This window comes from Camelus bactrianus, chromosome X, assembly GCF_048773025.1.
Source record: "Camelus bactrianus isolate YW-2024 breed Bactrian camel chromosome X, ASM4877302v1, whole genome shotgun sequence".
In the NCBI taxonomy this organism is placed as follows: Eukaryota; Metazoa; Chordata; class Mammalia; order Artiodactyla; family Camelidae; genus Camelus; species Camelus bactrianus.
The window spans coordinates 31,209,869-31,237,691 of NC_133575.1; the positions used below are offsets into that span (position 1 = coordinate 31,209,869).

General features: G+C 51.5%; 1 long non-coding RNA gene across 1 annotated transcript; it reads right to left on the reverse strand.

Moving 5' to 3' along the window:
* Positions 1-253: 253 nt before the first annotated feature.
* Positions 254-27,823, reverse strand: LOC141576269 (uncharacterized). Its single transcript, XR_012504578.1, has 3 exons — positions 27,542-27,823; positions 24,971-25,141; positions 254-1,376 (listed from the first exon to the last, which is right to left on the reverse strand). It is a non-coding gene; the product is annotated as an uncharacterized LOC141576269 (long non-coding RNA).

A 27,823-nucleotide genomic window follows, 5' to 3' on the forward strand; every position in this document is an offset into this window, starting at 1 on the left:
CTGGTTCCTGCAGACAGTGTCTCCCCTGAGGCAGTCTCCGTGCTTGAGTGCTGAGTCTGTGTGTGTGTGTGTGTGTGTGTGCGCGCGTGCGTGCGTGTGTACACATCCTGCTTCTCTGAGGAAGATTCTCCAAGCTCCACAGCCTGCTTGACAGAGGCCCCCCTGAACACTGGTGGGGCCCACACACACACAGAGAACAGACACAGCAAACCAGCCACTGGCTGCTGAATTCAGGCAGTCCATCCTGGGGTCGCCCTGTCCTCACCCCCTTGCTCCAAAATGGTCCCCTTCTGAGCTGCAGATCCTGCCCTGTGTGTAGTGAGGGAGCAAATATCCAGCCTCCAGGCGTGTGATTTGCCTGATCATTCCAAACCCCTGGATCGTGCCTGGGCAGTCCACCCTGTGCTCAGCACCGGGCAGAGAGAGAAATAAATAAAAGTGTCCCTTTCTTTAGAGAACTTACAATCCAAGCACTGTCGATGGTAAAGGTCACAGGTTCCAAAGAAGCCAAGGTCACATGAAAAGCTTTCAGAAAGAGGCAGCATTTGAACTTGAAAAATACCTAGGCTGAGAAAAGCCCAGGGAGATGGGACAGGAAGGAGGGCAGGTCTGCCTTCCAGCAGGGGCTTGTGGTGGGGAGGCAGGGTTCCTTCTAGGGGAAGCAGATGGAATAAACGTGGAGGAGGGCATAGAATTGAAGAAGCTGAGCGGGACAGTATGCCAGCCATCTGGTCCCCCGGGTCCCCTTCCCGACACCGACAAGCAGCCTGAGCTTCTCCTTCGTGCCCTCCCTTACTCTTCCCCAGGGGCCCGGCAAGGGCAAACCTCACTCTTCCACCAACAGCCCTTCGAATACAGTTGACCCTTGAATGACACAGGGGTCAGGGATGCCAGACATCTGCACGGTCAACACTCTGCATATAACTTTACAGTCAGCCCTCTGTATCTACAGTTCCACATTCGCAGATTCAACCAACTCCGGATCGCATAGAGCTATAGCATTTGGGAGGAAAAAATACATGTGTAAGTGGACCTGTGCAGTTCAAACCCGTGTTGAGGGTCAGCTACATTTGAAACAGCAGTGTTATGCCTGCTGCTGCCTGAGCAGCACCCCAAAATTTAGTGCCATAAAATAATTGACTTTTTCCTCACAACTGATGGATCCGCTTGGCTCAGTGGGTGGTTCTTCTTTTCCACATCAGCTGGAGTCACTCATACAACTGCGCTCAGCTGGGAGTTTGGCTGGGTCTGCGACATCCCAGCCGGCCTCGTTCCCGTCTTTGGCAGTTGGCGCTAGCTGTTGGCTGAGATGGCTCATTCTCTTCTGCTCGGCCTCTCTCTCCGGCAGGATAGCCTGGGCTTCTCACCTGGCACTTCTAGTCGAGGGAACAAAAAGACGGCTCAGAAGTCACATGGCAACACTTCTCCTGAATTCCAGGGGCCCAAGCAGGTCACAAGGGCAGCCCAGATTCAAGGGGAGGGAAATGGACTCATTCTTGCTTCTTTTCGATGGGAGGAGCAGCATGCACACACAGGGCTGGGAGGCACTGGTGGCGACCCACTTTGTAGGGTTTGCCGGAAACCATCGTGGCCCCTGTATCTCAGCTTCTCCAGGCTGCTCGGCCCACATCCCTTTAGAAGCTCCTGACAGGCCCTAAGTTCTTTCTTCAAAGCCGTCTCTCCCCACCACTCCGAATGCACCCTGGGTTGGGTACATCCCTTTCAGATCTGCCCTAGAACCTCTTTCAGTGGGGTGGGAGGGAGCTGTCTGAGCAGCGGAATATTGAAGGCTTTCAGAAGGGACCTGGGGAGATGGGCTGAGGTCAGAGCAGGCGCTCACCTCTAAGGCAGCCCCCAAATTGACTAGAGCCAGAGGATGGGGCAAGGGAGGGGGGCCTCTTGACTGAGGATTATTTAGAGTTCCCCCCATCCCCGTCCCAAAGGCCCTTAGGAAAGAAAGCTTCCTGGCTGGTCAAGACTCCGGAAAACCTGTCACAGAGCAGAACAAAGCGTTCTTTAAAAACCCTAAAGACTCTCCCTGTCCCAGCTGGTCACTTGGAGCAAACACTGCTGGTTAGCAAACTCGTAGTGCTTACTTGGCAATTAATCACTTAAAAGCTCTATGACGTCCTGCATATTGTTCTGGGTTGTTATTTAACTCTTGGCCGTGTTTGTGCTGCCAGGCGCTGGGTGGAGCCTCTAGGACAGACTACAGACTGACCCAGAACATCTTCTTCCTGGGGAGAGAATCTCTTAATCTCTCTCTCTCTGTCTCCCAATGGTAATTTTATTTCCTCCTTTATATTCTTCTGTATTTTTTTTATGTTTTTCTATAACAAGTATATTATGCTTTCATAACAAGAAAAAAAAATGTTAGACACAAATTCAAGGAGCCCCTGACAAAGATGTTCATTGCAGTGTTGCTTATATCAGCAAAAACTCGGGAAACGCATCCATGTCCAGCAACAAGAAAACTGCTAAGTAAGTTAAGACAAATCCCATGGGGTGTAAGAAAGCTATTTAAAATGATGCTTAGAAGAATTTTCCATGATACAAGAAAATTCTCATAGTAAACCATTTGGTGTGAAAACAAGCCGCAATCAAAAATTTTTAAGGGTTTGATCTAAATTGATATATGGAAATAGGCTGATCAGAGCTTACCTTTATTAAGCATTTACTGTGTGCCAGCGCTTACAGAACCAGCTCATTCCATCCCTGCAACATCCCTATAAGGTAAGGACTATTCCTATCCCCATTTAAAAGACGAGAAAGCTGAGACACAGAGAAGTTAAACACCTTAGCTAAAAATGACACAGCAAATATTACAGGGCGCAGATTTGAATGCAAAGAGCGAGCTCCTTCTCCCACACTCTTAACCACTACGCTGTGTACACATTTATAACAGGCTTGAAGATGTGTTAAAATGTTCACAGTGGTGATGTCTAGCTAGGGGTTATAGGTGGGTTTTATTGTCTTGGTTACACTTCTCTGTAGGTTCTAATTTTTCCACAATAGGGCATGATTTCCATCGATCACTGGGAAGAAATAATAATTATTTTAAAATAAGATTAAAAACAAATGGGGTCGGCCGTCCCGGCTCCCGCTGGTTCCCACTCTTGGCTCTCCTCCTTGGAAAGCCCCGGGATATGCAGCACTCCCCCACCCTTGGCAGCTCTTCATCAGTATTTGACTGGACCTCACAGGTTCTAAACGACTACGGAGAAGCAGCTGCTTCCCCCACGCCAAGCCGCACCCTCATCCTTCCCATCACCCCATCCCCACCCCCGACCCGCACACCCGCCTGGTTTCACGGCCCCAGCATCTGGCAGACACGTGTGTCTCATTCCCACACCTCCTGGTGCGGACCGTGCTTTGCACACATCCTGCTGTCACCCGCAGCAGCTGACGTCTTGACATAGATAACCGCCTCTGAAAACACATCCACCCACTGGCTGCACGACACCGACACCGGAAGCCCAGAGACACTTGGGCAGTGCAGACAGCTTGGGAGGTTATGGTGGGAGGGAGCATCACGCCAGCCCCAGACATCCTACGGGTAGGGGGAATCCACAGAAAAGTGTATGTCTCAGACCAGACGTACCAGAGCCACCAGATGGGCCAGTTTGAGGCAGTCAGGGAAAAAAAAAAAAAGCAAGAAGGAACACCAGAAACTCCATTCCTGCCATAAAACCTGGTGGTGGGGTCTTGCAAGTATTCACAGCGAGGAGGTCATCCTCAGACTCATTGACATTCAGTCCACGCCCCAGTGGGATTCACTTTGTCCCTGTGAATGTCAGCCTGTAGTTATCAGTCAGTCAACAAATATTTATTGAACCCAAAGCAGCAAGTTACAAGGTACTTGGGTTAGGGCAGGGGTTCGTGGTGGGTGGGAACGTTCAGTGGGCCCCTCATCTTCCCCACTCACTCCCCACCACACACGTGCGCGCGCACACACACACACACACACACACACACCACTGGAACCACTAACATAGGAACTTAGGAGGTTGGTTCTGGTAGATCTCATATGGTTTTAACAGCTAGTTTACAGGCTGTTGGACAGAGCAGTAGATGGCTCTTTGTTCCCTGATTCCTCTTTGCTCCCTGCATTAGAATGATACACCCACACCCCTTGACATGTGATGTTGCAGTTTTTCTCACTAGAAGTGGAGTGTATTTCCCCACCCCTCGCCTTTGGCTTGGACCTGTGACTTGCTTTGGGCCCTGGGGTGCTGGCAGATGTGCTAAAAGCAGAGGTTTGCAACGCACTTGCAAAGTGGAGCTAGCCCTCTGATAAGTCTGCCAGCGTCAAGATAAGAACAGGGCCCCGCCAGCAGGCAGGTCCAAGGAGCCGACCAGGACTTCCCGCCACCTCTGCCTGGATCTAGAGCTGCCCTGGCTAAGGCACCAGGCCATGTACTTGAACGTCCACTGTCTTACTCAGTCCTCTCAACTGCTCAACTCAGTCCTCTCAACTGCTCAAATGGTAGAGCCCATTTTACAGATGGGGAAACCGAGGCCCAATGAAATCACTTGACCAAAATCACATGACTAGGAAGGATCTGAATGCAGCAGTCTGGCTCTAGAAACTTCTAGGTGAACCACCAGAGTGAACTGCTCCCCTCACTCTTCTCTGAGTCCCTGGGGACCTCATCACCCAGTGGATTCTGGGCCCCTGGGTCAAGTCCAGCCCAAAGGGAACATTCTCCACCTGTGATGACCTGGAAGCTGTGTTTTATCTCAACCCCCAGCTGATAAAGATCCTGGAACATTCCTGGAACCAGCCTGCGGCACTGAGCACACCTCTGGCCCTGTGACAGAGGTCTTTGAGGTGCTGGGGACTGGCCCCCAGTGGTCCCACCCCTTGTCACACTGGAATTGGAAACTTCAGGCAAAGAATAAAATGACCACTTTTTCAATCTCCACCAGGGCCAGGGCCTGGGGGTTTGGAGATAAGGGTCCAGGATAAGGCCTTATCCCCAAACCCCCAGGCGCATCACAGGACTCTCTCCCACAGCCTGAGAACTGTGAGCACAGCGTGCTGGGTTTCAACTAGCAGGAGAGGACCCTCTCCAGTCTACAGCCCCTGAAATGTCCCTCTGGTTGTCTGACACACGTGTGTCATACAGCTGGTATAGACACAGACGTCATCATAATTTTGGCCTTAAGGTTTTGAAGGGCAGGGCAGGAAGGTGGAGGTACTATCCTCTGCTGTTAGAAGAGGAGATTTATTTGAGCCAAACAGTAATTCACACTGAATCCAGAGAATGGTTCAACAGTCCTTCATTTTTCTTAAAGTCCACACAGAGCAGATGATTAGCAGAGGGTTTGGCTCTGAGTAACAAAGGCCAAAAATAAGAGTGCCTTAAGCGAGTCAAAAGCATAGTTCTCACTCAAATCCCAAGCTAGGTGGTTGGGGCTGGGATGGTAAGCTCTCTTCTTGAATACTCAGGGACTGTGGCTTGTGGTATTTTCCAGAACTGAGCACAGCAGTATCTTTCATCCCTCCTGCTGTTGTATAATGTAACCTTGACGTTCTCCCATCAAGATGGGGAGTCTAAATCCCCTCCCCTTGACCTTAGGCAGGCTTGTGACTGTTTTGGGCCAATAGAGTTGGCAGAACTGATGCTGAGAAACTTTTGAGAGTGGGTCATAAAAGGTCATGCGGTTTCTTCCTTGTTCATTGCACTAGTCCTGCTGGAGGCTCATGGAAGACACACAGCTACCCTGAGGTCGCCATGCTGTGAGGACGCCAAGCCATACAGAGAGGCCAGGCATACATGCTCTGGTTGGCAGTCCTAATCTTTCATCATCCGTTTCAGGCTCCAGACATTCAAGTGAAGCTGTGTTGGATCTTCCAGACCAGCTCTTCAGCCAGCCAGGTACCACTGAGGGACCTTAGCCAACACCACTAAGAGAGAAAGAGTTGCCCAGCCAAGCCTGCCTGAATTCCTGACCCACATAATCTATGAGCACAATAAAATGGCTGTCATAAGCCATGGAGGCTGAGGTGTTGCACACCGGAAGCAACTGGAACAGCGACACAGGTTCCATCTAGTTCGTTGCTCTACCATACCTGGGGAGTGGCCTTGTCTGTGTTGTTCAAAATGGCGTCTAGAGCTCCAGCCATCGCATCCACATTCCAGACAGTAGGATGCTGGGAGTGATGAAGAAAAAGAGCAAAGGGCATGACCCAGCTATCTGTTAAGGAAGTTTGTGGAAGATGTCTCAGGACTTGACACATCCTATTGGCTGGTATTTAGTAACCGTAACTAGTAGTGAGAGAGGGTGGGAAACATCGTCTTTATTCTAGACAACTAAAAATCAGACTGAAAATCAGAAATTCTATTACCGAGATAGATGAAGAAAATGAATATTATAGTGGTTTGCCGCTGCATCCAAAAGTTCTTTTGCCCTCCTCCCTTACCTCGCCCCCGCCCCCTGCATTTATTTCTGTACTCTCAGTCACCTGAACATCAAGGCTGAAAAAACTATAGATCTTCAAATTGAACATCCAAAAGACAAATGAGTGCTTCTCCAGCTAGTACTAAAGGTGCCTCTCAAGGCATAATTTCTGATGCTGACAAAGTCCCTGTCTCTTTTCTTTTTAAGACCCCTTTCAGAGGGGAGGGTAATCGCTCAGTGGTAGAGCACAGGCTTAGCATGCAGGATCCTGGGTTTAATCCCCAGTACCTCCACTGAAAGAAAGAAAAGAAAGAAAGGAAGAAAGGAAGAAAGGAAGAAAGGAAGAAAGGAAGAAAGAAGGAAAGAAGGAAAGAAGGAAAGAAAGAAAGAAAGAAAGAAAGAAAGAAAGAAAGAAAGAAAGAAAGAAAGAAAGAAAGAAAGAAAGAAAGAAAGAAAGAAAGAGAGGAAGGAAGGAAGGAAGGAAGGAAGGAAGGAAGGATGGAAGGGAAAGAAAGAAAGGGAAAGAAAGAAAGGAAGGAAGAAAGAGAGAGAGAAAGGGAGGGAGGGAGGAAGGAAGGAAGGAAGGAAGAGAGAAAGAAAGAGCCTTTCCACAAAAGATGAGAAAGATGGTAGTTAGGGGTGGGGGCGGGAGACCTGGCCTGCCACATATATTAATTCTGCATCTGCTAGCGTGTCCAGCACAGGCTCATCTAATCCTCACCCTCAGACATGGCACTGCCATTGTCTTCATTTAACAGATGAAAAAAACTGAGGCTCAGAACACTTAAGTGACTCACTCAAAGTCACACAGCTAGAAAGTGGCAAAGACAATGAAGCTGCTGCGGCAGCTGTCGCGGCTCATCCCCGCGAGCACAAGGTCAGGTGCCAAGCCCCAGGCGGTGACTCTGTAAACACCAAGTCCAAGCGCCTTCCACTGCGGAGATGCTGCTTGTCTGTCCCTGCAGATTCCTTCCTGCTCCCTCGGGACTGTTGGTGAGTATGCCTGAGGGCAAGAGGCCAGTGTTCTTAATCACCACCCCCTCTGCCAAGAGCAGCCCCGTTGACCCCTATGAAGCAGGCAGGCTCGACAGTGGGGCTGTCGGAAGCCTTGAGCTTGCTGGGGGTGGGGGTGGGGTGGCCACAGCTGAGGCACCGGGACCCTCTTTTCCTTTAGTTCTGGAGCCCCAGATCCCCACACCCCAGCCTGAGCCTCCCACCTGGCCCTCCTCAGAGGCAGGCTCATTGCTGCGAGACAGTCAGGGAGGTGGGGCAACCCCCACAGCTTGTAAATCAGTGAGCCTTGCTATATAAAGAACCATCATCGCAAATGATGAAAAAGTTCTGGAGATGGATGGCGGTGACGGTGGCACAGCAATGTGATTTTACTTAACGCCACTCAACCATACGTACACTTAAAAATGGTTAAAATGGCCAATTTGATGTGATATATATTTTACCACAATAAAAAAAACACCCCAAAACTTAGTGACTTAAAGCAGAAACCATTTATCAACTCATGAGCCTGTGGGTCTACAAGCTTGGGCTGGGCAAGACTGGGCAGTTCCGCCAGACTCACCGGGGCTCGCTCACATAGCCGTGGTCAGCTGGCAGGTCTCCTGCCACTGGTTGGCCGAGGAGGGCTTCATTCATGTCTGGTGGTTGGCGCTGGTTGCCAGCCATCTGGGCCGCATACCTCCAGCTGCCTAATTCAGGCACATGTGGTTGTAACCGAGGTGTATTCCCAGCTTGGCAGTTGCGGGGCTCCCAAGAACACGAATTCGAGGGTAAGCCCAATGCACGAGCACTTTTCAAACCCCTACTAGTCAGTCTGATAGTGTCCCTTTGGCCAAAGCAAATCACACTGCCAAGCCCAGAGTCGATGTGGGAGGAGATGACACCAGGGCGTGAATATCAGGAGATATGAGCAAATTGACAGACACCACTGCCACACGGCTTATCTGTGAATTACCGCTGCTACAACATACATGTGACTGCGCAGGCGCGTAAATTTTCAAACAAGAAAAGAGCTGGTTGCCCAAAGCGGCAGCTACTTTAGTCATTAAAGGCATAAGATGCCTCCAGGCAGGAGTGTGGTTTCAAAAAACGCAGACCAGAGAGAGCGAACATTCTAGCATGAAGTCTCCCCACAGAGACCCAGAACACAACCCACATCTTCAGCTCTCGGGGATTTCTGCTAGTCGAGGGGAGTGAGCCGGGTGCCCCCAGCTCTTTCCCTGCCTGGTTGGTGGCAGTGTCATCCTCTCCCAGCTCACCCCCTCCACTCCCACAGGCAAAACGTGATTCCGAGGCCCTGTCCCCGATGATGCTGATATGCTGAAGGGAAGGGTTTGAAGGTGGTGACAAGCAGGCAGAAAATGACTCCTTCCATTGTTTTCCTTCTGCCGGGCCTCAGGAAAGAACAGCCAGAGAATGGAGGGCTGTTCCCTTTCACAAGTGACTCACCTGTCGTCTGGGAGGAAGGTGGGGGGGGGGGGGTCTGTCCTGCCCCAGTCACATGTGGAAGGCCAGCCACCACAGCTCACTGGATAGCAAGAGAGACAGCCACACACACAGTGCAAGTCAGCACCGGGCGTGGACAGCCTGGCTCAGCGTCACAGAGCACTGCTGAGTGACCTTGGGCAAGTGAGTTCGCTTCATGTGGTCTCCTCGTATAAGCGAAAATGGCTAGATTTAAGCCCTCCAGCGGGGCCATCCCGAGGGTCCTATGCCCTAACCCTTGCATGCGACAGTCCAGAGCACACAGAAGATGCTTAACAACCACAACTTGTCTTTCAAAATGGCTGCCTCTCCCAAGCCACGGGAGCAGAAAGCTTCAGTGACCTAGGCCAGGGGAGCAGGGAACAGAGGCTGTGTTTAAACTCATGTTTGGGCAGCACGTCTAATAGCCTCCCTTCAGCCAAAGGGCCGTTATGACATGATTCCAGACAGCCTCCCTCTCCTCTGCCTGGAAGCCATCCCAAAGTCTTAGGATATTCCAACAGTCCTCGGAAACCCTACTTCCCACTCGCTGTGGCGGGGGTGGGGGAAGTGGCCAGACAGGCAGGAGGTGTCACAGTGGCGGGGAGCAGGGGGAGGTCCCAGGCCACTGTCAGGGTACATCCCTGCAGGTTCCAGGGAACAGGTCAAATCATGGCCCCATATACCTCCTCTCCAAAGTGTGGAAGCCACGTTATTGAAATAATTTTCATTTTTCCCTTCCCTGGACTTTCCTCGACCCCGACTAAATGCCAACCCAGGGGAAGTAGGGACAAGTGAGCATTTTAATGACTTCATGTGGTAGCAGTGTCCTCTGGGACAGAGCATCCTCTAGGAGGGGAAGAAATTAGAATTCAAATAGGCTGGGGGAAGAATCTGAGGCCAGGAGATGGTGTTGTCTCATCCTGTTCCACGAGGCAGATCCCCCTCCCCCGACCCCGAATCGCCACCTCCCACATCACATCCTGTCGATTCACCAGATTTCACTGCTCAGCGTGTTCAGCTGTCCTGAGCTGACCTGCAGCACACCCCAGGTTACCCAGGTGCTGGAACCTGGGCTCATTTTGCATGTTGTTTCAGCAAGCGTTGCTCCCACCCGTTCAGTTAGTTTATTGCAAGATCATTGGTCTCCCCACCCCCACCCAACTCCATACTCCGTTATTTATTTTTATATATCAGTGACATAATGTTTTCCTGCTCTTCCATGAGGCAACACAAAACATCTCTGCCTCCCAATTTTCACTTAGACTGGGGGGGAGGGAGGGAGACAAGCGATGTCACCCTAACACCAAGGGACACTTGGAGGCTCCCTCCCGTGGGCTGTCCCACAGGGGCCAGGAAGGATGGACTTCCTCCTTTTCCTTTTGGGTCAGGCTGGGAAGGCTGCAGGCCTCCTGCAGGCCCCTGTGGGCTCCCTGCCTCCTCGTGGCTAGGGAAATCCAGCCATTGTTAAACTGGGGAGGGAGCACATAGGTACGGAGTCGGGGCGGGGGCAGGAGAGGACCCTGATAAATCCCACCTGGCTATGAAGCTCTAAATAGGAGCTACCCTCGAGGCCCCCTTTCTCCAGGTTCAGAAACCTGGACAAATAACTCTCCGCCTCCCAGGGCCGATGCCCAGATCCGGATGGAGGGGGAGGAGAGAGTGGGCTGCAGGAGGGAGGGGGTGGCAGTGCCGCTACCGCTGCCGCCGCCGCCCCCTGTGTATAAAACTCCCTTTGTATGCAGGTCGCCGGCTGCTCCCCATGCCAGGTGCAGCTGCCAGGATTCTCAATGCGGTTTGAACACAATTTGCCAGTGTTGGTTCAGCTCCGCTGGCTTCCAGTTGGGGGGCCATATGCTGCCTTTAATCTGCCTGTGCGATTCTCACCGATGTCAATAGGCGCGGGCGGGTGGGTGGCTCAAATGGCCGGGGAGCCGGGGCTGGGGTGGTGCTCTCACTGCTGCCAGGCGGCCGGGCTCTCCACGCCACTGAGGACCACCGGCGGGTCCTCGCGGGAGGCCGTGGCGCTGGGCGGTGGGGACAGGCGGGGCTGGCCGCTGGCAGCTGCCCCTGTGTTTGGCTATGGCGCGTGGGAGCCTCTCTGGTCGGCCATCCCCATAGCCATCATTGGCCTGCCCCTCCGCAGAGATCCCTGCCAAGGAAGTCGGCCAGGGAGGTGCCGGCACTCAGTCCAGACTTCACATTTCCCTCATTCTTTCTTTAATTGGATTTTTGGTCCTGCTGGGCAAAATAAGCTTTCCACTGGCAAAGCACTCTTGCCTCTTCTGAACGCACGATGGTGCCCGGCGGCTCTGGGCAGCTCTAGGCAGAGCGTCGTCTTCCTCCCCTGCCAAAATATTCATTCCTTCTCTCCAGGGACACAAGAGCATGGTGTGCACACACGCACGTGCACACACACACATAACCAGCCACCACATGCACACACACCCCTACCAAATGCCCACACACACCAATACCACCACATGCACACAGACACCACACGCACACGCATGCACACACACACACACACCCTCACCACCATATGCACACGTATACACCACACATACACACACACTACATACACACACAACACACATACGCTCTGCCAGGTCCAGGCAAACTGGGCATCCCTCCAAGAACTTGATTTTGAGGACTTCTTTGAAAACAGTGATTCTCACCAACCAGGTGAAGATCCCTGCTCCGAATGGCCCAACACCTGGCACTGTGTTCTGAGCTGGGGCCCAGAAGCCAGGTGCACCTTCAGTGGCTGTGCTGCCTCCTCCCCGGTCGTTAGACTCTCCTTCACAGAAGCCCTTAAAGTCCCAGTGCTGTGACCCAGCCACAGATCGAAGTGCCAAGAAGCCATTTCCCGTCCTTCCTGGATCACCAGGCAAGCAAGCTTAGCTTGTGGGGTTGGTGGAGGGGGTGGGTGTGGGGGCACTGGGGGAGAAGTGGGCCGGCAAGCTGGAGTCTAACGGAGAAGTGGCATTTCACTAGCAACACGCGACAGAAGACATTTGGATACTCTAAGACTTGGACTGAGCGTTAGGGAAGAAAGGGAGAGGAGGGAGAGAAAGAAGGGGGACGATGGGGGAGGAGGGGAGAAGGAAGAGGATGAGAAAGGGAGGAAGAGGTGAGGAGAACGGGGAGAGGGAGAAAGGGGGGAGGGGAAGGTAGAGAGGAAGGGAAGAGGAAGGGGGAGGGGGAGGAATAGGAGGAGAGGATGAAAGGGGAGGAAGAGGAGGAGGGGGAGGGGAAGAGAAAGGAGGGAGAGGAGAGCAGAGAGGGAGGAGAGAGGGAAGAGAGAGGAAGGATAGAGGGAGGGGAGAGGAGGTGGGGGAAAGGGGGCAGAGGAAGAACAGAGCAGGGAGGAAAAAGAGGAAACGGAGGGGAGAAAAGGAAGGGGAGGAGAAAGAGGAAGAAGAAGGAAGGAAGGGAGGGGAAAAGCCATCCCCCAACCCCACCCCTATCTGTCTTTAAAGGAGGTGTGTTTTAAATGGAGGCAGCTCTCAGGGCCAGAGGAGTTAACCGCTCCCTGCTCCTGGGATGAGCCCAGCATATTAAGGAAATGCAGCTCCTGGGATCCTCAGTCCCACGAACTCCCAGAGCCCAGCAATCTACAAGTCCGGACTCCGGAGGCCTCGCAACTCCCTGTGGCTGGGCCCTTCCACCCCGAGCCTGTGAGAGTTGGAGACCTCCAAGGACGACCTTAAGCAACCCTCGCCCGGGGGTTGTGCAGCCGCCTATTAAAATACACCGCGATCATCCCCAACTGAGGCCCGGAAAGCTGCTGACCATCAAATACATCACAATATTTCAGAGTCCCTGTTAACAAGGGCCCATTAAAATTTGACAACCAGGTACTAGCGCAGAAAGCGCTCATTTTGGGGAAAAAAAAAAAACTTGAGTGCTTTCTGCTGGTTCAGCAAGACAAAGCCGGTTTACCTGTCCCTCGCATTTTAAGCCCGGAGCATGGAGGCCTTAGCTCCTGGGTGCTGCCTGCTTAATGGAATGCGGGGTGTTTATTTGCCAGGCCACATCTGAACCCGGCTTGTTAATGAGCCTGCCGTTGGAAGCTGTCAGTCAGCCTGCCTTTTTTTTAATCAAAAGATAAAACAGTCGGTTATCAAGGATTAATGACTCTTACAGCATCCATATGAGGCTCATATTTATCTTTTAAAAGAAAACGGAAGGAAGAAAAATGACGAGATTTTGTTTCAGTAAGCAGTTTAAATCTGCTCTGGTAAGTTGAATTCATTCATTCATTAATTCAGTCATGTGTCTGGGAGAAGCCAGCGGGAGCCCCTTCCATCGTAAGAACTTCTGACTGTGAAATAAACCCCAAGTAACCAGATTAACTATGAAGTATGTCTCCGTCAAGTTTTAGGCATTAGTTCAAGTGTAGTTTCTGGGTGTTCCGGCTTATTGTAGCGAGTTGCCGATTCTGGGATTCCAGGCAGCCCTTCAGGAGGAGAAAGAGTCTCTGTTCCCTGTCTCTGGTGTCAAAATACAGCTCATGTGTGCAGTGACATGATTGTGCGCTATTGATTTAACTGAGAATATCAATATTTTAAATAGATTCCTATATGATACATATGTTTTTGCATAGCACAGAGCGTGTAAATATCTCTCCACGTCTGAACACACAGAGGCATATGGGCATGCGCACGTGCACCTGTAGCACATACGTGCACGTGACTATGCAGAGAATATGGCCACCGAAATACTCATTTAAACTGGTAGGGTCCTTTGTTTACAACAAATAGTATGATACTGGGGTCTTTTAGTTAGTAACCCAAGATACAGTTTGGCCCCAAATAAACCTACTGGTTTTGCTCTCGTTTGAAGTGGGCCCTGTCATTTCCTAAGTTGGCTGTCTCCGTATTTGCCTCTTTGTATTCCCTGTCCTCTCTCTGAGTGCCTATGTGCTCTGGGGGATGGAAGCAATAACTTACATGAAGATACTTGAAATCACAGCCAGAAATGTCAGGGCGCTCCTTCCCACATCACCAATGAGACACACTCAGGTTATGATGCCTGCCATTTTGGAAATTCAGTGATATTTGTGGCGGTGCAGCACAGCATTCTATGCTTCAAAGAAAGGCAAATGCTGATTCTGCATTGGGCTGGGGACCACAGACAAATTTAGAAACCTCAGTGAGGTCTGTCTAGGGTGATTTAACCTCTCCGGTCTCAGGTTCCTCGTCTATAACATGGTGATATTACACCAGATCTGCCAGCCCACTGGGGAGCCTGGAGAATTAGAGGAGAGAATAGAAATTCAAAGAAACGCCGAAAGGGGATGATTTCAAGGTGGGGTAACAGTTGTGGGAAGGGTGTCACCTGGAAGACCTGGAACCCCAGCTGCTTTGTAGATTTGTGTTCTGACCTCTGGGTTAGGAAAGAAGTCTGCTGTGGGAGGGAGTGTGGAGGAGTCCCAGTGAGAGGTTCCAGAAGCCCTGTCCTCACTAATAAAACTGTGACTTCCTGGAAGACCTTCTGGTCAACCTCATCTAGAGGGAGTTGGCAATGCAGGTGAGGGGCCATTCTGCCTACCTGGTGCCTGCTATTCCTTTTGGTGACCAAAACTCTCAAAATAGTAAAGGTTTTGCCCACAAGACACCTATTAACAACACACTTTCCATCGGAGAAACCTGGCAGACATCCCCTTGACTGAATGATGGCATCAACAAACCAGCATCACATCATGTGCCTCCAGAGACAAACCATCGAGGACACAGCATTGTTTCTGCCGTCTTCTTGCCCAACATGCAGAACCTGAATCATGAGGAAACATCAGACAAACCCAAGCTGAAGGACATTTTGCATAACAACTAGCCTGTATGCGTTAAAAAGGTGAAGGTCAAGAAACTCAACTAAAGACTGAAGAACTGTTCCAGATTAAAGGAGACCAAAGAGACATGATAATGAAATGCAATATGTGAGTCTAAATTGGATCTTGGAACAGAAAAAAAAAATGTTTTTCTCTTGCTGTACAGAACAATAGCGGGACAATTGAAGAAATGTGAATGTCTGCAGATCAGATAACAGTATTATAGCAATGTTAATTTCCTGATTTTGATCATTGTATTGTGGTTACGTAAGAGAATATCCTTGTTTCTTAAGAACTCTACCAAAATATCATCGGTACAGAGTCATCGTGTCTGCAGCTTATTCTCAAATAGTTCACAAATATCTGTATCTATGGCTATTTACCTACCTACCTATCTATATATGTCTAGAGAAAGAGAGAGAGAATAAAGGAAATTGGTACAATGCTAACCTTTGGAGAATCTGGGTGAAGCGTATATCAGAATTCTTTGTACTATTTCTGCAACTTTTCTGTGAGCCTGAAAGTGTTTTAAGCTAAGGATTAACAAATACATAAAGGACTTTGGGTTTCTCTTTGGAGCTGTGAGGCACGAGGGGATGGGGGAGGGGGCTGGAGCCAGGCTTCGTGAGCATGAGGGTCCTCAAGGGTCAGTAGACATGGGTGGCCATGACCCAGCAGAGGAGAAAATGAGAGAGACAGGGCCCAGCACTGATGCTGACCTCAGCCAAAAGTGGCCTCTGGGATTTTCTGCAACATGTACACTGAAGCAGGCTGGGAAAGTGTTCTTTCTGGCTCAGCGCCTGGCATGGGGCTCACCACTTAGTAGGTGGTCAATCCAGTTTCCTCGCTAAATGAATGAATGAGTGAATGAATGAATGAACATGTTTCTCCCTACGCATCACTGGGCATCAGGCTCTACAGGTCTGAGCAGGGCGTTCAAGGAAGCTTGCTCCTGGGTTTAGTGGCCCCAGTTGGGTGAGAAGGCTTGAGTGGCAGTGGGAGTCAGGCTCCCTGCATTCATCCGAATGCTTATTCGAGATTCATTATTTAAGCGACAGCACATCCCCCAAATAAACACGTGCGTCTTTGCAGCCTGCAGCCCAGGAGCGCTATTAAACACACAGCAGCGAGAGGCCCAGGCCCTCTCGCTGCTGCGTGCAATTTCCAGCCGGCTCGCTATTCTTTTGTCACCGCCTTTTTATTGGTTTTCTCAAAGTGGTTACAATGCTGTTATTGTAAAAACCCTCACACCAGAAGAGCGAGGGAGGCGGCAGTGATGGGGAATGGAGCGATTTCTGCAGGGAGAGTCTGCAGACCCGGTGGGGGAGGCTACCTAGCGAAAGGGCTGGGGGTGGGGGGAAGCAGAGCCCTTTCTTTGCTCTGGTCCACTTGACCTGCTCGTAAATCCACTGGGAGCCAGGGCAGCCCTTGAATTCCCTAGAGAGTAAATGGCCTTGGTGCTTTCTGCCCCTGGGGAGGCCCCTGTAAAGAACCTCACAGCCCTTCCCCCTTCACAGCCCACCCCAGCTTCAGCTTCGGGATGCTCGGGCCGGCCTAGCCCCAGATCAGGGGAGGGGGGAGGCTGGAGAACAGAAGCCAGGCTCTTGTGGGCTGTGACTTCGCCAGTATCCCCACTCCTTACCAGCAGAAAAGACGTTTTTTTTTTTCACCCCATCCCGTTATAAGTCTTGAGGTATAATTTACATGCACTGAAAAGTGCATATTTTAAGTGTCTGGACATCTCAATGACTTTTTACACTGCCCAGCTCAAGAAATAGAACAGCGCTGTCCAATACCACATTCTGCAAAGTTGAAAACATTCTGTATCTGTTACACGTGGCTGTTGAGCACTTGAAATATGGCTGGTGTGACTAAGGAAACAAATTTGTCATTGCATTTCATTTTAACATACCTAGCCACGTGTGACTAGTGGCTTCTATATTAGCCCAGGTACAGAACATTCCCATCATCCCAGCAAGTTCCCTGTGCTCCTTCCAATCCCCAAGAGGTAACCAGTTTTCTGACTTCCATTGCTGAAGTCCCGGGCTATTCTACCTCCGATTGACATTTGGGGACAGACAATTGTGGGGCCGAGCTGTGCTCCGTAGAATGTTTTGCAGCTCCTGGGCCTTGACCCACTAGATGCCAGTAGCAGTCACCCCCAGTGTGACAACCGAAAATGTCTCCAGACATGGCTAAATGTCCCCCAGTGTGGGTGGTAGGGTGGAGACTGACTCTTCTTTTTTAGATTTTTGTTTGATAAAAGCTGCAAAACCTTCCAGAGGAGTCAGATTGAAAGTGCAGTTACAGTGTTTATATCGACTTCGTATATTTCCTCTTAGCCATTCTATCCTAGGAATATTTTACCATGAGCTGAAAATGTAAATGAATAATTTTGTTTAAAAAAAAAAAGTGCAGCTACAATAATGACAGAGTAAAAATTGGCAGGGGCCTTGGAGACCCCTGGCCTTAGTGAGTTAGGAGTCCCGGGAGCTGAGTGTACCCAGGAGCCCCCACCGTGGGGGTGCAGCTGGTGGCTTCCCCCAGTGCTCTTTCTGCTCCAAAGCTTGTAAGAGGGGAGAGGCCACAGGTGGTTCCCCGAGGCAGGGAAGACACAGACAAGGAAGACAATTCCTGGAAAACAGTTCGTAACACAAAGGAGAATCGCACCTAAAATGTGTTCTGTAGGGAACCCTCAACCCCTCCCCCTCCCCCAGCCCCACCCCACTTCCAACGCGCACACCCCTCCAGTAGTGACACAGGGCAGCAATTTGTTCTTTGCAAAGCGGAGGGGTGACATTGATGAAAAGGAAGCAAGAAGAGGTGCTTGGCTGCTACTTGGGGAGTTCCAAATGGTTGGCTAAGGACTTGCCAACTTTTGGAGGGCAAGCCCTGCGAATATTATAAATTAGACCCTAGGAGATGGGAAATATGTCAAAGAAATAAATCCCAATCCCCACCTCGGTGCAGCTTCTGGTCTAATTTTCGATGGAAAAGAAATAGCGCGACTCCGAAGGTGGAGATAATATAATGCCACCAGGACCTGGACACAGAGCGCTGCCTGGGTCGGGACTGACAGAGTGTGACAGGTTAATCCAGAGGGCTTACCGGGGGAAGTCGGGAATCTGAAGAGAGGGAGCGCCTGGAATTAACCACGAGACAGAGGAAGCACCCCACCCACCAAATCAGAATACGTGTCTTAACATGCTCTTTTGTTTGGGGCTGTTTCTGACAGCCTCATTAACGCCAATGCTCTACTCAGCCGTTATCTTGGGGAAATGTTTCACCCCCCCAAAAAAAAAAAACCTATTAATCTATTTTTAGAATCATAAGGAAGTTCCCAGTCATGAAGCAACCTACACCCACTAGTACAGGAAGTGTCAGTCTCTTGTGGGTCCCGAGGGAAGGGCTCTAAGGATATTATCCTGTAGAAGTCAAGGTGGTCGGGGGGGGGGTCGGGGAGGGACAGCGATACGGGATTTAGGGGGGTCCCCTGGAGATGGCATCACCGGTTCTGTCAACGGCTCGGAAAAGAATTGGCTGAAACTGAAAAGTGGCCCCTTCTGGCACTCAGAAGACGGATCTTGGTCAACCTAGAGACAAGACTTGGTCTAATTCTCTTGGGGCTGGAACATTCTTAAGGGCACTGTCCCATGATAGAGCTCCAAGTTGGCATCTGCTCAGGGAGAAGAGACATTAGCCAGCCAGGCAATCAGGGCGGTGGAGGGGAGGGGTGGACATCACGCTGAAGATTGTAAGCCAAATGCTCCAGGTCTGTGTTTGCGTGTTTTCTCTCATTAAAATGTGAGCATCACGAGGGCAGGGACTTCAGCTGTTCTGTTCACAGCCGCATGAACAGCTGCAGATGTGCCTGGCACGTTTCTCACCGCATGTGTTGAGCAGCCGAAGAGCAAAGCCCTCATTTAATGCTCAGGCTGGATTGAGCCGAGCTACTCAATCATCAGGGACGGCACAGTATTTGGGAGCAAAGAAGGCCGGCTCAGGGTGTGGCAGAGAAACATGAAGTGCCCATGACACCAGCGTGACAGTCTCAGGGGTGACCAGAGCAAGGAGCCCAAGGGGAAGATGGCTTCACTGAAGTTTCAAGGTCCAGCCGTGTTCTCAGCCCTTTGGTGCTAATTCAGCTTTTCCATTGCTGGTTTCTGTGGGGCAGTGACTCTCATTAAACTCATCACTGCCTTAATGTGGCCTCCTTCATTATCCAGGCCCCTGACCCTTCAAGGCATGAAGACAAGCAGGTTTCCAGGAAGGAAAGGCTCCAGAGAGGCAGGGGCAGCCGGACCTCCAAACTTCCCTCCCGGAAGGTCCCTTCCTCTTGTGGTTTGCTCCTAGCAGGCTTGGCCACCCCCAGGAATGACACCCCTTGTGACTGGTCCCTGAAGGACAGACTACTTTTCTTTGTTCCACTTCAGCAGAGCTGAGACAGGCAGACATTTTATTTATGCATTTAAAACATAACTTTTATTATCTTTTTTTTTAATGGAGGTACCGGGGATTGAACCCAGGACCCCGTGCATGCTAAGCACGTGCTCTGCCACTGAGCTCTACCCTCCCCCCAGCCCTCCCACCCCCCACCATGGCAGACATTTTTTAAATGAGCTTTGCTAATGGCTGAAGGAGGAGCAGGAGTACAAGTAACATAAAATCACACTCATTTCCCAAGTCCAGACTCCAGGAGGTAGGCATGTCCAGACGCAGAGGACCACCCTTGGTTCCAGACCCGCCCTCCGGACTCAGATAAGGGAGCTAGAGTGCCAGCCAGCGGCCCTGACTTTGCCTCAGTCCCCTGCTCCACTCCCAGCCTACAGCAAGCCAAGGCCACCTTCCTCCAAGACTCAGACACCAGTCTCTGATCCAGGGCCTGCAGGAGTCGTTTCCCTGTCCTTCTGCCTCGGAGGTGGCACCTCCCGACTCCTCTCGGTCTCTCCCACATGGTGTGAGGGTGCAGTGAGCTTGTGGACGATTTGCAGGACAGCCGTGCTTGACAGCCAGCAAATAATAGAGCGCCCTGCCTCTATGTTATCTAATCCACCTACCTCTGGAGCTTCCCTTGGCAACTCATTCAGGAAGCACCCCTCCCCCCACACCATCTGGAAATGGTTTTTGAGAAATCTACTCATTATTGTTAAAAAGCAACACATAGGCTTTTGCAAGATACAGTTGCAAGAGCAGCCCCTAAACTGTAAGTTCCTGGAAGGTAGGGATTTTTGTTTTGTGCCCCGCTGTGTAACCACCACCTGGCACATAGTAGGAGATGGAGAAAAGACAGTGGAACGCATGAGGATGAATAAACTTACAAAAGGATATTCCAGTTATTTGTGCATAACAAGTCACTCCAAAATTGAGGAGCTTAACAACCATTTTATTATGCTTGTAGTTTCCATGGGGTGGTGTTTTGGACAGGACACAGCAGAGATGCCCCATCTCTCTGTCTGCCCCACGATGTCTAGGGTCTCAGTTGAAACAAGGTGAAGGTTTGGGAGCTGGAAGCATCTGGAGACTCCTTCAGTCACATGTCTGGCACATGGGCTAAAATGACTCAAAGTCTGAGCTCAGCTAGACTGTCAATCTGAACACCAGTGTGTGGCTTCTTTGTATGGACTGGGCTTCCCCACAGCATGGCCGACTCAGGGTAATCAGAGTGCTTACATGACAGCCACTCAGGGCTCCAAGGTGGAAGCTGCCTGGCTTTCATGACCCAGCCCTGTGACACTCTTAGTTGAAGCTGTCATCAACCCATCCAGATTCAAGGGGAGGAGAAACAGACCCCACCTCCCATTAGAAAACATGTCAGGAAACTCTGGGGTCATGTTTTTAAACCACCACAAAGGCTGAAAGATGAGAAAGCCCTGTCTCCTAAGGATGTTGCATTCATTTCCTCAACAGAATTTATCTTGTGCATCCACCATGTGTCAAGCCCTGGGTTGGGTGATGCGTAGGGATTAAAGGAGTGAACAAAATAGAACCAATTTTCCCCATACGTGCGTCCTTCCTTTCTGGGGAATTGACTAGGTTTGAAGAAGCCCTGTGAATTGCTTTGTGGTAACTTAAGGTGGGCCAGCCTCTCTGCCCTCGTGTAGCCTGCATTCCACTGGAGAAGACAGACATTAAACAAACATGCAAACAAATGCATAGTTATAGATCATGATGAGCGCTATTAAGTGGGGTGGCAGGGGTGGGGGGGGGGACGGGAATTGCCCTAAGAAAGAAGAGGGAGATTTCATTTAGATGGTAGGTACCTTGCTCCTCTAGAAACAAGGTTTTGAGGGCAAGCAGTTTCTTTAGAGGTGATTCTTGGAATCACCATAGGGCAATGAGGGCAGGAGAAAGAGTGGGTCAGGAAGCCGGAGGATGCTACCACTGTGGGTGAATGGGTCACTTCTGGTTGACAGTGTGGAACACACCTCAGACTGTCCCACTGGAAGGACAAGGATGCTGGGGCATCTACCCACCAAATCCTAATATAGCTGTAGTTGGGGATGCTAGTGCCGGCTGCCCTCCCCCGTCGGCACTGTCCATTAAGGCAGCCACAGAGAGCCTCGGGCAAAGGGCCCCAAGTGCTGGTGGAAAGACTCTCACTTGGCTCCGGAAACAAAGGGATGTGGACGGACACCAAGGTGCCTGCCCCAGGGGTCGGGGGGCCCTCTCTGATCAAGCGATCTCTCAAAGAAGGAGTTCAAGTGTTAAGAACACAGGATCTGTAGATGCTGTGTATATTTCTCTGTGTTACATGTGGGTTTTCACCAAACATCACCCCAATGCCAGCACTTAGCACAGTGCCTTGGATAGCAATGCATTTGGGGCTTTCTTCCTAATGACTAAGGGTTCACAATGACTGTCCATGCTGACCACCTGGCCCCCACCCACCGGTCCTCCTTTGTGACTAATGGAAAAACATTAGCAAAACGGCCCACGGGCAGGCAAGGTGGAGCCATTTGTGCCCAGGAGAGTTTTTCTTTTGTGTGATGTTAGCAGCCAGCAGTTGTGGGTGCCACGCCCTGCAACTCTGACCTCAGCTGAGCTTCGCAGCAGAGAGGCTGGCCCACCTTAAGTTACCACGAAGCAATTCACAGGGCTCCTTCAAACCTAGTCAATTCCCCAGAAAGGAAGAATGCACGTATGGGGAAAATTGGTAAGCCCCACCCTTATCCAGGGGTGGTCACATTAGCCGGAGACCATGCTCTTAACACATACCGGGTTCACAGTCAAGGCTGGCAGGTGGCTCTCCAGCTCTGGACCCCTTAGTGAGTTTCCAAGAGAACACCCGCAGTTCGGAAAAGCTTTGCCAGGCTAGCTCCACCAAATCACAAGGCAGCCTCGAACTGGGGGGTGATGCTCCAAAATGGCATTTAATAAATTAGAATAACAGGAGGAAAAAAATCACTGAAAGGAAAGGTATTTTTACTAAGACAATATAATACCTTTTTATTTTCAAATTGCTAAATAGAGTATCTGTAAAATGTTCAAAGAGCATTTGTCTTAATGATCCTTTTAAAGCATCCTTTTCCAATTCCGCAGCTACCAAATATCAAATATATGCCATGCCCTGGGTTAAGCAATTTTTTTAAGTTAAAAATAATAATAATGATAATGGGTGACTGAAGTCCGGAAGCTGTTGGCCGCTTGTCAACGCGTTTCCCTGCTGTGTGTGCTGCGGTCACCTGCGGCTTACCTGAGGGGCGGACTCACCTGTGGGCTCCTCAGTGCACGCCTATGCAGCGGCCCATCCCTGTGTCTTGCCTGGGTCACTGCCACCCTGAGGACAGCCAAACTGTGGGGGTGTGGGAGGCAGGGAGAGGGAGGGTGGGAAAGGAAGGGGAGAAAGGAAGGAAGGAAAGGGAATGGGGGGAAGGGAGAGGGGAAAGAGAATGGAAAAGGGGAGACGAGAGGAGAGAGCAAGGGAAGGAGAGAGTGAACTTGAGAAAGGGAGAGGAGAGGAGGAGGGAGAAAGGGGGGAGAGGAGGGGAGGGATGGAAAAGCCAGAAAGTCAAATTCCTAAGCCAGTGATAAATAGAATCCCAGCTGCACCAAGAACAGAGCAGTGGTAAAATCATTCACACTCGGAATTCCTGACAGTGGAAAATAAACTCATCATTGTCGGTGAATGGAAACTTCAGGGCGATGACGTCCGGGACTCCAGACCCCACATCCCGTGTCCCCGGCATAGGGTGCAAAAGCCTTAGTGGGTTGAGAAAGGGGGCAGGGGACCTGCCTGAGGAGGCACCCCTGGAAGTCTTTGGATCAAGTTGCACCAAAATCCAAAAAGGTGGAGAAAAGTTGGAGGTCAGAAGATGGGGAAGAGCAGGAGGCAGCCTGTGTCATGGAGGGGCACGGAACTGAGGCCAGAACCCAAGGAGCCTGGTGGGTGGGGTGACCTGAAGGCGAGGGCACCAGTCAGGGATGAGGAGTGGAAGGAAGGAAGAAGGTGCTAGGTTGCGGGGAAGGAAAATAAAACCCGGGGCAGGCATTATGAAGCCTTTGCAGCAGCAAGGATCAGAAGCCTTGCCTGTGTGGTGGACAAGACTCTGTCGCTGGCAACCTGGGTCTGTGCCCCCCTCACCCCGGTACCCAGGGTTTGAGTGTCCCCAGAGGTTGGGCTTGGCCAGAAGCTCCTCAGGCTTCGGCATCCTCCTCACCCGCAATCCCTCCGCCTGGTGTGAGGGGAAAGGCCTGGGCAGTGCCTCGCCTCCTGACCCCAACCGCCTTCGTCTTCCCTGATGCTGAAGCTGAGCTCCTCCATGGAGGGCTGCTGGCCACTGATGCGAGGGGAGGGACAGACCCCCGGGGCCCCTTCTGTATTATAAGCTCCCCTCCCCCAACTTGTGACAGCCGGCACCTGTGACTCTCTCTGCAAGCTGCCCTCAGCTCCTGGAGCAGCTCATCCTCAGAGAGCCGGACGGATCTAGGCGTTTGAAGCTCCACTCCCAGGATCTCCCTGAGCCGCCGCGGGCAAGACCAAGTGAGGGAGGAGGACAGCTCAGCTCTCTTGCCTGGAGTCAGGACAGGCCGTGAGGTAGGACTTACCCTCCAGAGTCCCCCCGTGGGGTCAGTCAGAGGCTACCCTCTGCAGCCGGCCTTTGTCTGAAATTCCTTCCTCCCCTTCCCAGTCCTGCCTCCCCCACACCTTCCGGGCATCTCCTGGAAGCCCTTCCGTAAGAAATCACTTCCACACAAATCTTCGTCTCATGATCTGCTTCTGGGGAAAGGGAAGTCACAGGGCCCACGGGCTGGGCAAGAACAACAGATACCGTGGATAGACATGTTACAGACGGCCCCTCAGCCAGTCCTGGGAACCAGACAGCCACGCTGGGACTGAGCGTGTTGCACAGAAGAGGAAGCGGAAACTCGGTGATCAGAAGGGACGCTCCCCGGGTGGCACAGCTGGTGAGCAGAGCAGCCTAGATTAAACCCAGCTGTTGCCAGCTCCGAAGCCAGCATTGAGTCCTTGACGTCCCACTGAAACGAGATGGGGGCCGCAGACTTTCCGGTGGGGAGCCCTGTTGCTTCGGAAAGGAGCTAACATCCCTGAGGCCCTGCTGCCAGGGGCGATCTGGGGCCAGCCGGGTGCTTAGGACGAGTGACCAAGGAGAGAGCAAAAGGTCCATTCCAGCCCTGAGTTTAGCAACTGCCATCTCCGCCTTCACCAGCTCACCCGGACCCAGCTCCCCAAAGCCCTGCTGCATTTGCCAAGCACCCAGAAGCCTTCAGCTCGGGCGCCCGCTGGTTCATCAAGCCTGCCGTTCTCCATGTGGTTTTTTTTAAGACAACCCCCTAAAGCTGGCACTACTAGGAGGAGGGCAGAAGCTGCCAAAAACACCCTATGAATAAACGTTCAGGGTTCCATCCAGAGACGCCCACAGTGACTGATGAGTCATCAGATGACCAGCTGTCACCACGGAGCGCTATATATAGAAGGGGAAGGCCGGAGGGGTGCCTAACCTAGTGCAAGGAGGAGAAACATGCCTCCAGGAGGCGGGGCCCCAGCCGGGGGTGGGGCAGGCCTGGGGCACCTGGAAACTGCACCCTCAGCTCCCCCAAAGATCCAAGTCAGCGATCCCCCAGCACAGCAGGCTGCTTGCGCTAGAAACAGGCAGCCACAGGGCCGGACGCAGGCGATGCCAGCGCACTGATGATGATTACTGCTAATGATGGTAATGGGAGAATAATCGCTCAGAGAACTTCCCGCACATCGCCGCATGTTCTTCCCATCACACGTCCAGACGGAGGACTTACCAACAGCGCTGCCATTTCAACAGCCTAAATTGAGCTTCCGGCCCCCAGGCTTGGCTAGGCTAGACCTGCGCTGTCCGATACCGTGGCCACTGGCCACGTGTGGCTGCTGAGCGCTTGCAATGCGGTCAGTCCTCGGCATAAAATACACACCAGATTTCGCAGACTCAGGTTCTGAGAAAAAAGAATGCAAACGATCTCATTAATAATTTTTTCTTGACTACATGTTGAAATGATACTGCGTGGGATACACTGGGTGAAATAAGAGATTATTAAAATTAATTTCACCTGTTTCTTTTTTTAACCTTTTTAATGTGGCTACTACAACATTCCAAAGGACGTATGTGGCTCACATTTGTGGCTTGCATTATATTTCTATTGGACAGCACTGGGTTACAGGCTAGAGGCCAGAACCTTCAGGAAATCCTGGCTATGCCCTCTCCTGACAAATAAAGCCTGCTTCCTGGTTCAAGGCTGAGCGAGGCCAAGGCTGCTCTCCAGACAATGCCAGCGGCCAGTCACAGCTCCACATATTGGTCACAGAAGCCCCAGGTGGCACCCAAAAGCCCCCCACCCCGAGTGTCTGTCAATCAATCTCAAACTTGCCCCCTCATAGCTTCCAAAACCCCAGTCTTCCTGGGGAAGGTTGATGAATTCTCCCTGGCTCTGTCGGTCTTCTCCCATCCCCCACTTCACCCCCAGGAGAGTTTGAGTTGGGAGGGAAAAAAAAAAAGACTCATAAAATAAGGCAACTTCACAAATGAAGCAGCCCTTTCCCTTGCATATGCAAACAGCAGAGTCAAAGAAAGAAAAGAAATGAGAAACAGAAAGAGAAATCCTCACCGGGACAATTCACACCAAGAGGGAGAAACTGTCCTGGAGACAGACACACAAACGTCACACGCTCTGCCCACAGAGACAGGGGGGCAGGGCAACAGGGCACGTGCGTGAGTGCGTGTGTGTGTGTGTGTGTGTGTGTGTGTGTACACGCCATGCGTGTGACTGTTGAGCACGAGAGAGCCCCAGAGAGAGGTTCAAGTTCCAGAACAAGGCAGACAGACAGAAACCCAACAAGGAAGAGAGCAACGCAAGAGGCAAAGCCAAAGAGAGGTTCGGGATATGTGTGTGTGTCTATGTGTATCTGTATGTGTGTGTGTGTATCTGTGTGTGTCTGTGTATCTGTGTGTGTGTCTGTGTGTGTGTTTGTGTGTCTGTGTCTGTGTGTGTCTCTGTTTCTGTTTGTGTGTCTGTGTGTGTCTGTGTGTGTGCCTGTGTGTGTGTCTGTGTGTGTCTATGTATCTGTGCGTCTGTGTCTGTGTGTGTCTGTGTGCATATGTTTGTGTGTCTGTCAGTGTGTATGTCTGTCTGTATGTGTCTGTCTGTGTCTGTGTCTGTCTGTGTCTGTCTCTCTGTGTGTGTCTGTCTGTCTGCGTGTGTGACTGTGTGTGTGTGTCTGTGTCTGAATGTGTCTGTGTAGGGTGGAGGGGAGAGTTGACAGCCTCCCCTTTGTGGCAAGGGCTGCCCTTCCTTTCTGTGTCAGTTTAAATTATTCACATCAGGACAATGGAAAGAATATAGCAAAATAAAAAATGCATCGGGGCCAGGCGGGCCCTGGATTCCTGTGTGGTGGAAACAACCCGGGGCCGGGGCGGGGGGTTGAGGGGAAGCCGCCTGCCCCACACCCAGGAGCGGGCTGGGCTTCAGGTGGCTTTGGTCCCTCTGGTGTTGACAGGGCCCAGGCCTGGGAGACTTCGGCAGTTTCGTGAGGAACTGGTTCTCCTGTCAGGCAAGGCCTGGAGGGCCCCGGCAGACCACAGCCCCTCTCAAGCCAGGCCGGGGGCCGCCCTGCTCCAATGAAAAGAATCTGAGGGTCATTCACAGAAGCCCTTACAAGGTTAAAAAAAAAAAAAACTAAAAACTAAAGGAAAAAAAAAGAAAAAGCATAATGGCAGACTGCATTTTCCAGGATGGCCACAACACAGTTTCCCATGCCACATGCCCTTCGTCCAACCCAATGTCTCTCTTCCCATCAAGAGCTAGGGTCTACGGTCCCTCCCCTGGAACCTGTCTGGATCTGTGACAATGGTTGAAGTGCCACTGTGTCACTTCTAAGGCTTTCTCTCTCAGGATACTCACTCCTAGAAACCAGCCACCATGCTGTGGGGAAGCCCAGACTACACAAAGAGGCGTCACGGCGATGTTCCAGCTGACAGCCCCAGCTGAGATCCCCGCCAACAGCCGGCATCGATGACCGGACACAGGCGCGAGGGAGGACCTCACCCTCAGGCACTGTCTGATGCACCAGCCTGAGACAGAGACACAGACAGAGACTGCGACAGAGACTGAGACAGAGAGAGAGCCGACTAGCCGAGGGCAGACAGCCCCCCAAAACAGCAGGAGAGAATAATAATAGGAGAATTGTTTTTTAAAGTCAGTAAGTTTCGGAGTGATTCATTATGCAGTGATAGATAACCAGAACACAGGCCAAAATACACGCACACGCACACGCACGCACACAAAAGCGCCACTTCACAGGACCTGTTAGAAGCCCTGGGCGGCAGGCCTGGGGCTTACCATGTAGGCAGCGGGGCCAGGCTGCTGGGATCAAATCCCAGTCCCGCCACTTCTGCTCTCCAACCTTGGGGGAGTAAATTGACACCTCTGCCTCCGTTTCCTCATCTCTGCACGAGGAACCACACTCGAGCCCTCCACTCCGGGATGTTGGTGAGGATGAAATGTGATAACCCACATCTGGTGCTCTGATTGGCGCCGGGCATGCAGTAAGCACCCAATAACTGCTGGCTGTGTGATGATCTTAGTCGACTTCTCTCTTTCCACTTCCTAACAGGTGGGCTG